The sequence below is a fragment of the Phyllostomus hastatus genome, unplaced genomic scaffold (assembly GCF_019186645.2).
Source record: "Phyllostomus hastatus isolate PE091 unplaced genomic scaffold, TTU_PhHast_1.1 phas_contig_34, whole genome shotgun sequence".
Lineage (NCBI taxonomy): Eukaryota > Metazoa > Chordata > Mammalia > Chiroptera > Phyllostomidae > Phyllostomus > Phyllostomus hastatus.
Genome location: NW_025333857.1, coordinates 23,400,385 through 23,413,154, shown reverse-complemented (window position 1 = coordinate 23,413,154; position 12,770 = coordinate 23,400,385). Strand labels below are relative to the sequence as shown.

The 12,770-nt window shown below is 39.4% G+C and overlaps 1 protein-coding gene and 1 non-coding gene across 3 annotated transcripts in view; one reads left to right on the top strand and one right to left on the bottom strand.

The window, feature by feature from the left end:
- KDM4C (lysine demethylase 4C) overlaps positions 1-12,770 on the top strand; it is a 381,686-nt gene that overhangs the window by 25,706 nt on the left and 343,210 nt on the right. The window lies entirely within an intron of this gene.
- LOC123820349 lies at positions 6,448-6,553 on the bottom strand. The gene has a single exon (XR_006785965.1). It is a non-coding gene; the product is annotated as a U6 spliceosomal RNA (small nuclear RNA).

Below are 12,770 nucleotides of genomic sequence, written 5' to 3'. Positions count from 1 at the left end.
AAAATATTTCACTAAAGAAGTTACGGCCCTGGGATGTGACTACCTCCCATGACATGCCCAGGTAGGAATTATGATTTATTACAGCACCCCCTTGTTTGTCCAGTGTAGACAGAGAACACAAATTGATAAAGCAAATATGGTAAAATATAACTAGATGAATCTGTGTAAAGTGTTCATAGGTTTTTTTCTATTCTTGTAATTTTTCTATTTGAAATTATTTCTTAAGAAAAAGTTTAAAAATACTACTTATAATAGTAACAAATAAAAGAATAAACCCACAGAGCTTTGTGTTTTTATTCAACTCAAGTTAAACACCCTCATTGATCTGACATTTTCATAAAGCTGGGAGTGGGGCAGGGACATCATGGAAGAGATAAGGGAAATAGTTATGTTTGGCCATGAGGAAAAGCTGGCAATTATTCTTTTTTTTTTTTTTAGATTTTTAATTTAATCTTAGACAGGAAGGGAGAGAGAAAGAAAGGGAGAGGAACATCAATGTGTGAGAGACACATCAACTGGTTGCCTCTTGCAACTTACTCTTAAATGGTTCAGAAAAAAACTTGTTTATGTATAACTTACACAAGTTTGAGGGGTGAGCAACCCCTCAGTAGGAAACCTGGCCTACACCCCAGGCATGTGCCCTGATCAGGAATTGAACTGGTGACCCTCTGCTTTGGTTCACAGGCCGGTGCTCAATCCACGGAACCACACCACCCAGGGCTAGACTGGCAATTGTTGACCTTAACATTATCTTTTTTTTTTGGTAGTAAAATTTGTGATTTATTTGAAAGTCATCCAGTACACATTCAACATGGTATCTTAAAGTTTTTTAAAAAAAATTTTAATTGTTGTTGCAGTACAATTTTCTGTCTTTTACTCCCATCTCAACCCACCCACCCAGCCCTCCTCTCCTCCCTCCCATTTCCACCCACCCCTAGTTTTTATCCATGTGTCCTTTATACTTGTTGCTGTAAACCCTTCCCCTTTTCCCCTGAAATTCCCTCTCCTCTCCCCTCTGAACACTGTCAGTCTGTTCTCTATTTCAGTGTCTTTGGTTATATTTTGCTTGTTTCTTTGTTAAGGAACCTAAAGGTGAGCTCATATGGTATTTGTCTTTCACCACCTGGCTTATTTCACTTAGCATAATTCTTTCCAGTGGCATCCATGCTGTTGTAAAGGGTAGGAGCTCCTTCTTTCTGCTGCATAGAATTCCATTGTGTAAATGTACCACAGTTTTTTGATCCATTCATTTACTGATGGGCATCTAGGTTGCTTCCAACACTTGGCTATTGTAAATTGTGCTGCTATGAACATTGGGGTACATAGGTTCTTTTGGATTGGTGTTTCAGGTTCTTAGGATATAATCCTAGCAGTGGAATTGCTGGGTCAAAAGGCAGATCCATTTTTAGTTTTCTTAGAAAATACCATACTGTTTTCCATAGTGGTTGTACCAGTCTGCAATCCCACCAACAGTGCACTAGGGTCCTCTTTTCTCCACAGCCTCTCCAACACTTCTTCATTGGACCCTTATCATTTAATTGAGAGCATTCTAAACAAAGCAGGTTTCACAGGATTTTACATATTCTCTCTTATGCCTGATCACTCAGGGAACCCGCCCTTTCCAGCACAGGGTAAACCACCCTCTGTCATTGTTTCAGGCTTAGGTGGAGCAAGGGAAGTAAAGCAGCCAAGAGATTAGGAGATTTTCTCGCAGACAATGAGGACTCAGGTTTTGTCAAAGCCTTGGGGTGGGGATCCATCACCCCCTTTTGCTGTAGCCCCCAAAGTCCTTCCTTAGGGGCCTCCCACGAGATTGTGCCTGTCTGAGGTTGTTCCCCTCTTGGGGAATCTTACCTGTCATTGGCTAACTGACCAAGCATTGGGGGCCAGGCAAGGTGAAGTAAAAGGAGCAGAAGCGGTACTTCTGCCAGGGAGATAAGCTTTTGTCTCCTTACTGGCTTATGGTCCAAGGTCATTCCCTCAGCCTTAGCCTTGGCGGGGGCTATAGCTTCTGATACCAGGCAGGGTGGTTCCCAATAGCTAGCGATATTGAGCATCTTTTCATGTGTCTCTGGATCCTCTGTATGTCCTCCTTGGAGAAGTGTCTGTTCAAGTCCTTGGCCCATTTTTTAATTGGGTTACTTTTTTTCTTAGAGTGGAGCCATGTAAAATCTTTTTTATTTTATTTAATTTATTTTTGTTTTTAGAGAGGGAAGGGAGGGAGAAAGAGAGAGAAACATCGATGTGCAGTTGCTGGGGCCTGTGGCCTGCAACCCAGGCATGTGCCCTGACTGGGAATTGAACCTGCGATAGTTTGGTTTGAAGTCCATACTCAATCCACTGAGATACGCCAGCCAGGGCTAGTTCTTTATATATTTTGGAGATTAAACCCTTGTCTGAGGTTATCATTGGCAAATATGTTTTCCCATACAGTTGGTTCTCTCTTTATTTTGATACTGTTTCCTTTAGCTGTGCAGATGCTTTTTATTTTGATGAGATCCCATTTGTTTATTCTTTCCTTTATGTCCCTTGCTCTGGGGACGTATCAGTAAAAATGTTGCTGCGTGAAATATCTGAGATTTTCCTGCCTATGTTCTCCTCTAGGACTTTAATGGTGACATGGCTTATTTTTAAGTCTTTTATCCACCTTGAATTTATTTTCGTATATGGTGTAAGTTGGTGTTCAAGTTTCATTTTTTTGCTCATAGCTGTCCAGTTTTCCCAACACCATTTGTTGAAGAGACTGTTTTTACTCCATTTTATGCTGCTGCCCCCTTTGTCAAATATTAATTGACCGTAGAGACTTGGGCTTATTTCTGGGCACCTTAACATTATCTTTATGCCTGTATTATAATTTACAGAATGGTTTTTAAAAAAATTATTTATTTACTTTGTGTTTTTTACATTGCCATTTATCCCCCTTACCCTCTTCTACTGCAGACTCTGCAGTCACCACATTGTTGTCATTGTCCATGAGTCCTTTCTCTTTTTTTCCTCAATCCTTCCCACCCACCCCTCTTCCCAGAGCTGTCAGCCTGCCCTCTATGAGTTTGTCTCTATTAAGCAATGTCAACTTTTTAAAAAATATATTATTGATTATACTATTATAGTTATCCCATTTTTTATAGTTATCCCATTTTTTTCTCCCCTTTATCGCCCTCTGCCCTGCACCCCCCTCCACCAGCATTTCCCCACGTTAGTTCATGTCCATGGGTCGTACATATAAGTTCTTTGGCTTCTCCATTTCCCATACTATTCTTAACCTCGCCATATTTTGTACGAACCAATTATGCTTCTTATTCCGTGTAGCTTTTCCCCTATTCTTCCCCCTCCCCATTCCTGCTGATCACCCTCTATGTTATCTCCATTTCTGTGATTCTGTTTCTGTTCTAGTTGTTTACTTAGTTTGTTTTTGTTTTTTAGGTTCAGTTGTTACAGTTGTTTGTTGTCATTTTACTTTGTTGTTCATATTTTTGATCTTCTTTTTCTTAGATAAGTCCCTTTAACATTTCATATAATAAGGGCTTGGGCATGATGAACTCCTCCTTTAACTTGATGTTATCTGGAAAGCGCTTTATCTGCCCTTCCATTCTCAAGGATAGCTTTGCTGGATAGAGTGATCTTGGATCTAGGTCCTTGCCTTTCATGACTTTGAATACTTCTTTCCAGCCCCTTCTTGCCTACAAGATTTCTTTTGAGAAATAAGCTGACAGTCTTATGGGAGCTCCTTTGTAGGTTACTGTCTCCTTTTCTCTTGCTGCTTTTTAGATTTGCTACTTTTCTTTATTTTTGGGTAATTTAATTATGATGTGTCTTTGTGTGTTCCTCCTTGGGTGCGATTTCTTTGGGACACCAAGCTTCCTGGACTTTGTGGAAGTCTGTTTTTTTTGCCAGATTGGGGAAGTTCTTCATTATTTTTTCAAATAAATTTTTAATTTCCTGCTCTTCCTCTTATCCTTCCGGCACCCCCATGAATCTTCCTGCACCCCTATGAATCAGATGTTGGAATGTGTCAAGTTGTCCCAGAGGTTCCTAATCCTCTCCCTATTTATTTATTTTTAATATTTTATTTATTTATTTTTTAGAGAGAGGGGAAGGGAAGGAGAAAGAGAGGGAGAGAAACATCAATGTGTGGTTGCTTCTCAGGGGCCCCCTACTGGGGGCCTGATCTGGCCTGGCCTGGCTGGCAGGCATGTGCCCTGACAGAGCATGTGCTCTGGGAATCCAACCAGAGACCCTTCGGTTCTCAGGCCAGTGCTCAGTCCACTGAGCCACACCTGCCAGGCTCTCCTTATCTATTTAAATTCTTGTTTTTTCTTTCTGTTCCAGTTGAATGTTTATTACTTTCTTGTGTTCCAGATAGTGGATTTGAGTCCCATTTTTCTTCCCTTCACTGTTGGTTCCCTGTATATTTTCCTTTATTTCACTTGGTATAGCCTTCACTTTTTCCTCTATTTTGCATGTGTACACAACCATTTCTGTGAGCATCCTGATTACTAGTGTTTTGAAATCTGCATCTGATATGTTGGCTACCTCTTTGTCACTTAGTTCCTTTTCTGGAGGTTTGATCTTTTCTTTCATTTGGGCCATTTTTCTTTGTCTTGGCACATCTGTTACGTTGTAAGGGGGTAAACTACACTGACCACTTTGATATCAGTGTAGTTTAATTGCTAGGATGCAGAGTAACTGTCATCTGTTACAGTGAACTTTTGTTTAGATGGGTGCTTCAACCCAAGGATTTGGTCATGGCTTAATTAATCAACATGCTTGCTGGTCAATGTATTGTTAAGAGGTGAATGAAAACTTTATCTCAAGGAAAAAGATAAGAGTTCTAATAAATGGGTGGTTATAGTGTTGCACATGCCATGATTGAATAGAATTGTCTCCCCTCCATTTTCTAATACAGTAGGCCAACCCCAGCTGGTGTGGCTCAGTGGATTGAGTGGTGATCTGTGAACTGAAAGGTCACAGGTTTGATTCCTAGTCAGGGCACATGCTTGGGTTATGGGCCAGGTCCCCAGTGGGGTGTGTGTCAGAGGCATCTGATCCATGTCTCTGTCACACATCCATGTTTCTTTCCCTCTCTTGCTGTTTCCCTCCCCAGTTCTCTAAAAATAAATAAAATCTTTAAAAAAATAGTGTAATACAGTAGTCATCCTCTATGACTTTCTGTGGTTTTTTACCCATGGTCAACCATGGTCTGAAAATATTAAATGGAAAATTCCTGAAAAAGACAATTTACAAGTTTTAAGTTGTGCACTGTTCTGGGTAGCATAATGAAATCTCTTACCATCCCACTCTGTCCCACCCAGGATGTGAATCATTCCTTTATCCAGTGTATCTACACTATCCATACAGTACAATAAGATATTTAAAGAGAGAGATCACATTCAAATAACTTTTATTATAATATATTATTATAATTGTTCTATTTTATGATTATTATTTTTAATCTCTTACTGTGTGTAATTTATAAATTAAACTTTAGTTATGATTAATTGCATATGTATAGGACAAAAATTGTATATATAGGTTTTGGTACTATCCATGGTTCTAGGCATCCACTAGGGGTCTTGGAACATGCCTCTTGGGGGAAAGGGGTACACTACTGTAATTGCCTATTTAATGTAATCTGATTAGTGATAAAGGAACTTTGACATTCAGCCACTGAACTTTGCAAGTCTAAAATAATAGGGCAGCCCTGACTGTAGTGGCTCAGTTGGTTGGTCATTGTCCCACAAAGCCAAAGGTCACTGGCTCAGTTCCCAGTCAGGGCACATGCCTGGGTTGCAGGCCAGGTTCCTGCCTGGTTGGGGGAATGCGAGAGGCAAGGGATAGATGTGTCTCTCATTGATGTTTCTCTCCCACTCTTCCTCTCTACCTTACCCTCTTCCTAAAAGTAAATTAAAATGAAAAAAAGAGTGGTAGGGTAGACAGTCTTTCCTGTTGAATCTAAAAGGTTCAATGTTTTAATTTATGCCATTTAAGAAATATTTTATTGTTGTTCAAGTGCAGTTGTCTGCATCTACCCCCCCACCATTCCCCCCCCATCAGCCATCCCTACCTCCCTCCCCTGATTCCAGCCCCCCTTGGTTTTGTACATGTGTCCTTTATAGTTGTTCCTGAAAACCCTTCCCCCCATTACTCCCATTACCCCCTCCCACCTCTCCTCTTGTTACTGTCAGGTTGTTCTTGATTTCAATGTCTCTGGTTATATTTTGCTTGCTTGTTTGTTTTGTTGATTAGGTTTCCCTTAAAGGTGAGATCATATGATATTTGTCTTTCTGTGCCTTTTAAATGAGGACATTCTCAGGTTTATAGCAGAGTAGAGATATGTATGTGCATACATACATATGTCTAACAGAGTAGAGATTTATATGTACATATAAAGCATATTAAAGGTACTTTGTTCTAGTTGAGCTGTTGCTCTTTTACTTTTATTTTTTAAAAAATGCGGAGTGCTCCACGAATTTGCATGTCATCTTGTGCAGGAACCATGCTAATCTTCTCTGTGTCCATCTAGATTTAGTGTATGTGCTGCCCAAGTGAGCAAGATTTTCCTTCTTTTTGCATTATTCTAGTGCTTTCCTATGTAAATATCTGGTGACCAGTCATTGGTGCATGTAGTTTTTATTCATATCTATTGTGTCTTTTATCCTGTAGTAGTTCCTTGTTCTCACCCTTGCTGAACTCCCTCCCCCTAGTCCTTCCACTCTCTTCATTGACTTGTGAAATGTAGACTGTCTCAGTATTTGCATATTGCTTTCTTGTGGTGGTGTTTACTTTGTTTCTGTAACTCCTGTATTTCTTGAAAACCAGGAGTTGGATTTAATGATTCAGTTTGGATTCTGATTTACTTTTTAAGGTGAGAATGCTGCATATTTTCCATTGCTGCATATCATGTCTGCTCATTCCACTAAAAATGAGTCTGATTCCTCCATTTTAAAACTTCCTGTTAACTTGTTGCCTCATAATTTTAGCATCCATTGATGATGTTTCCCTAGATTCTTTATTTTATTAGGGATTGTATTATAAAAAATGGTCATCATGTAATTCTGTTGTTTTCTTCTGCTTTTAATCGCTGGACTTTTTCTATAAAAAATTTTCCACCATGAATTCTTCACTTACGCTAAAATACTGTTTATTTAGGAAAATCAATATAAAGGCTTAATTCCTTCTCTTCATTTATAAATATTTGGAGTGATTATGTTGATGCATTCCAGTGGTGATTGATGCTCCGTTAAAAAAGGACTATTATAGATAGACTTACGGATTTAAAAGTATTGTTTAGCATATTTATTTCATTATGGACTCAAGTTTTATTGTTTTATTTAATTGATTATAGTTCATTACTATCAGTATTTGTTTTGATAGTCAATTTTCCCCAGATTTAGCCAATGAAGACTCCTTCAGGTTGACTATTAACATACTTCTATCCTCCTCATTTTTTGAGTAATTTTTTAAAGATTTTATTTATTTATTTTTAGAGAGAGGGAAAGGGAAGGAGAAAGAGGAGGGAAACATCAAGGTGTACTTGCTACTCACGCTCCTGCTACTGGGGCCAGGTCTGTAATCCAGGCATGTGCCCTGACTGGAAATTGAACCAGAGACCCTTTGGTTCCCAGTCTGGCACTTAGTCGACCTGAGCCACTCCAGTCAGGGCTTGAATATTTTTTTCAAACTTTCTGAACAAGATATTTTAGGCCTACTTTGTACTTTTTTTTGCCCTGATTTGGAATCACTTTTTAATCCAAGAAGCCCTGGTTCCTTTTAGTGGAAAATGATGTTTAGAAACCCGTATTTGAGAACTTATTGCTACTGGTGTATTACTGCTCCCAAGACCTCTCAGTGGGCACAGCTGAGGAATTTTCTATACATACACATGTACACATGCACATATGTACACACATATATACACATTCATGAGTTTACACCAATATCTCTAAATTCCCAAATAATACCATAGGTTAGCTCTAGTTCCCTCCCTCTCTATATTTGTAAGTTCTTTCCTTTGACAGTGAGAAACTTGACTACTGCTATCAGCCAGCATTATCCAGTCTCCTCTTGCTAGTGCTGCACTTGCATGGATTTCCCCTGTCAGGCTCTCATACCCTGTATGGGGCCACCAAGGCTATTTTTTTCTATGAAGTTCTTATGTTCTTTTGATGTGACTCACATTAGTTGTTGTTTTAACTTTTATTTTGATATAAATTCAGACTTAAGAAAATTTGCCAAAAATATACAAAGATGTTCCCCATACCCTTCATCTACATTTTCCAAATGTTAACCTTTTTTCATGCCTATCACTTTCTTGATCTTGCTTTTATCCTGTTACTGTGTGTGTGTGTGTGTGTGTGTGTGTATGTACACACATACTGTTTTCTGAATCATTTGAAAGCTATAATGCCCCTTTACCTATAACTGTATCATCACATATTTCCTAAAAACAGGGACATTTTCTAACCACAGTGTGATTCTCAAGATCAGGATGTTAATCTAGACACAATACTATAATCTGATCTACACATCTTATTCAAATTTCAACATTTGTCCCACTAATATTCTTTAGCAAAAGAAAAAAGAAATTTTTTTGTTTTGTTTTGTTTCTTGGTCCAGGATCTAGGAATCACATAATACATTATTAGTCTTTTTAAATCAAGAACTGTTCTTTCTTTGTCTTTCATGACCTTGACATTTTTGAAGAGTACAAACCACTTTTTTTAAAAACCACTTACTTTTAAGAATGTAATTTGGCCTTACCACTTAATTTGGCCTTTTCTTAGTTTTCCTCATGATTAGATTTAGGCTGTACATTTTTGGTAGGAATAGCCCTGTAAGTGATGTGCCCTCTCAGTGATGTTGTGTCCTTCTCAGTATAACATATCAGGGGACACATGAAGTCTAATTTTTTCAGTACTGATGTTAGTTTTGAAGTGCTATCCAAGCAAGCTTTCTGGAACAACATGTTTCAGTCACATCTTGTACATCCCTTTCTTTCTTAAAAAAATATTTATTTTTAGAAAGAGGGGAAGGGAGAGAGAGATGGAGAGAAACAATGCATGAGAGATACAGAAAGCTACATCAAATGCATCGGTTGCCTCTCATGTGTCCCCAGCTGGGGACCCAACCAGCAACCCAGGCGTGTGCCCTTACTGGGAATTGATCCGGCGACCTTTCCGATTGCAGGCTAGCACTCAGTTCACTGAGCCACACCAGCTAGGGCTCATCTCCCTCCCCTCCCCTCCCCCCTCCCTTCCTCCTTCCCTCCCTCCCTCCTTCCCTCCATTTTATTTGTTTTCAGACAGAGAAGAAGGGAGGAAGAAAGACAGGGAGAGAAATAGCGACTTGAGAGAGAAACGTTGATTGGCAGCCTCTTGTACGCCCCCAACTGGGGACCCAGCCTGCCACCCAGGCATGTGCTCTCACCAGAAATCAACCAGTGACCTTTTGATTCGAAGGCCAGCGCTCACATCTGTTGAGCCATGCCAGCCAGGGCTTATCTTATACATTTCTTGTCCCTCACCTGGCACTAGCCTTTTCTTCAAAGATCTCTGGTTCTTCTTGTTAAGATAAAGTATTTGGAGACCACAACTTGTGTGCAAATGGCTAACCTTTGCTACTGTATTGTTATTGTTTCTGTGCCTTTTTCAAGTGGGCAGTACTTGGAGATACACAGTATTTTTAAGAGAAAAAAATTGAATTTATATTGATATTTCAAATTCTAATGAAAAATGAAGTTTTTATGTAATCAAAGGATTTTAAATTAGTATTTCTTTATACTTACAATGAAATTCTTGATACCTAATGACTGTAGTATTATTACTTATTTGCTATATTTTAATTAGTTGCTATAATTTTTTTTTTTTTTTTTTTAGCCCCAGTACCACCAGTGCTGCCCCAGTACTGCCATGGCTGGTGTGGTTTAGTGGATTGAGTGCCGGCCTGTGAACCAAAGGGTTGTTGGTTCGATTCCCAGTCAGGGCACATGCCTTGGTTGCAGGCCAGGTCCCCAGCAGAGGGTGCTCGAGAGGCAACCACACATTGATTTTTCTTTATGTAGCCTTCCTTGCCCCTCTTTATAAAAATAAATAAATGAAATCTTTAAAAAAACCCCAGTACCAATATTACTGCTAACAATCTGCCAACTAAATGCAATTTAACATACATTTAAAGGTAATTTTCTACCTCAGAATATATCCTGTTAGGATTTACAGCCTAAATACTATGATTCAAAGTTCCTTAAACAATTCTTTTCTTTGTTTGCTTATGCCACTGACTTAACAATACACTGTGATTAGGGTTTTGTTTTGTTTTTTTTTTCCAGTTTTTAAGGCCTTTTAAAATTTTGTTTTAAAATTTTATAAACCATTTATTGATTCGAGTTAAAACTATATGTAGAGCTATATTCACAGAAGTTTTGTGAATATATCTTCTTTTCCTGTCTCTTCTTTTCCTTGCAGGTAACCATTTTTGTTGGTTTTGGTCTTGTTTCTATACACAAAATAGAATATTATAAACTCTGTTCTACACTTTGCTTTATTAATTTAAGAGAATAATTTGGAAATCCCTCCAGATCTATACTTGGAGATTTTCCTTCTTCCTTTGATGTTGCCTGTCCTGTGTTGGAAGAACTAGCTTGATTCAACCAGGCCTCTATTGTTGGACACTTAAGGTAGTGAAAGAGCTAGAGAAAGGAAAAGCTAGGAAATGAGAGATGTAATTAAAATTTGACTCAGTGTTTGGAAAATTGACTTGAGGCTGAAGTGGACAGAAATAAATTAGAAGTTACATGTAATCAGTCATTGGAGGAGGTTGCATGTTTGCATCTAGAATCAGTTAGTTTTTGAGCATTTCATGTAAGACAAAAATGCTTCCCCTGATCCACTGCAGTCCAGGCCTAGATATAGTTTGACCCAGTAAATGATGCATACTGGGTGAAACCAGGAGTGAATCCTCAGGGTAATTTTGTTGGTTCCAACACTGTCTTCTGCATGCTTACTTGAGATGATGACAGCCTGTGTGCCCACATTCCTGTTAATCTTGCCAGATCTTTGGTGAACAAGAGAAGAGGAAGACTTCTTCAGTTTGTGCAGGAAGATGACTTCTGCCTGCTCTCATTTACCAAGAGTATAAGAGAGGCCATCATAGACTGATGGAGAAAATTACTTATTTACTTGGATCATTTTTCCTTAGGAACGTTCTCCTGGGACCCATCCTAGAATCTCTCAACTGCAGTAAAAGAAACTTTTGCATAGATTTATTTATTTATTTTTGCCTTGGTCTTCTGTCCAGGAATCATCTCTTTAAGCTCATCTTTCTATTTCTACTCTTGGTATGTGTAGGCTGATGAAGCAAGATGAAATGGTGATGTGAATGGGACCAAAAGGATAAAGCAAAACTGCCCAGGTCTCTGGGAGCCTAGTGAGGCCTGGCTCTGCCAAAAACAACCAGTGGATTAAGGGCTTTTCTTTGCTGTCTTGCTTTTTAACTTATAGCCCTAGGGCTATGGGTTTCTGAGATGACAGAAAGGGGCAGCCTTCAAAGCCAGATGTCCTCTTGTAGCTCAATATCTGAATAGGTGCGCTTATGGCTAATGTAGAGTTTTCAAGGTGGCCTGCCACTTCTCTTTTGCACACAAGTCTCAGAGTATTACGAGCTTCACTATTGATAAAGCTGGGTGGTAGGGAATGTTCATTCTACATCTTTCCATCCGGTCTGGCCCTAGATGCCTGCATTAGTTTCCTAGTGCTGCTTCAACAAATTAGCACAAAAATGTATGGCTTAAAATGAGAGTTTATTCTCTTACAGTTTTGGAGACTAGGAGGACAAAGACAAGGTGTGTCATAGGTTCGTGTTTTCTGTAAAGGGTGTAGGGGAGAATTTGCTCTGTGCCTTTTTCTCAGCTTCTTGTGATTGCTGGCATTCCTTGGTTCACAGCTATATGTCTAGTCTGCCTCTGTCATCACATATTGTTTTTCCTACTGTGTCTGTCTTTTCCTCTTTTTAGGACACCAGCGATACTGGACTAGGGTCCACCCTAACCGAGTATGAACTCATCTTTACTTTACATTTGTAAAGACTCTGTTTCTAAATAGGGTCCCTTTAATAGGTATTGGGGGGTTAGGTTTCAACATATCTTTTTGAGGAACACAATTCAACCCAAAACAATGCCTGGCCAAAGCAGTCTGAAAGCAAATGCTTCTTTGACTCTCTCTGAGACCCAACTAGTTGAGCTGAAGTTTTGGAACTCAAAGGCCAGGCTTCCAGTTGTGTCAGGCGTGGCCTAGGCTCAGCCTCCAGTGAATTTAGCCCAGGGAACTGGAGTAGAGCAGGATAGTAGCACCTGTTTGGCCTGAGCCTTGGTGCTCAGTTCCATTTAAAAATTTCAGTGTAGGCATGGAGGAGTGAGTAAGGACAGGAGAGGATGTCCTGGCCTCTAGGGTTTGGGTTAATTTTCAAGAGGAATCACGGAAGAGCTGGAATAGTGCTCTCTTCTAACATTAGCACAGCTGATAATTGTGCCCTAGTTCATTTTCTTCCTAGCCTAGTGCACTGTCTGTCTACCCAATGAGTGCTTCATCTCCCAGGGGGCTGCGCTCTACAGCAGATCCAGAAATGGTTTCTTCAAAGGCAGTTAGCAGTGCAGACCAGTTCTGAGGCAGGCCTCGTCTTAGAAACTAATACTTATAGGATAAGAGCAATCAGTTTTTACTCACAGAAACTGTGTATAAGGAAAACAATATAGGGCATAGATTTATATTTAGAAGGAA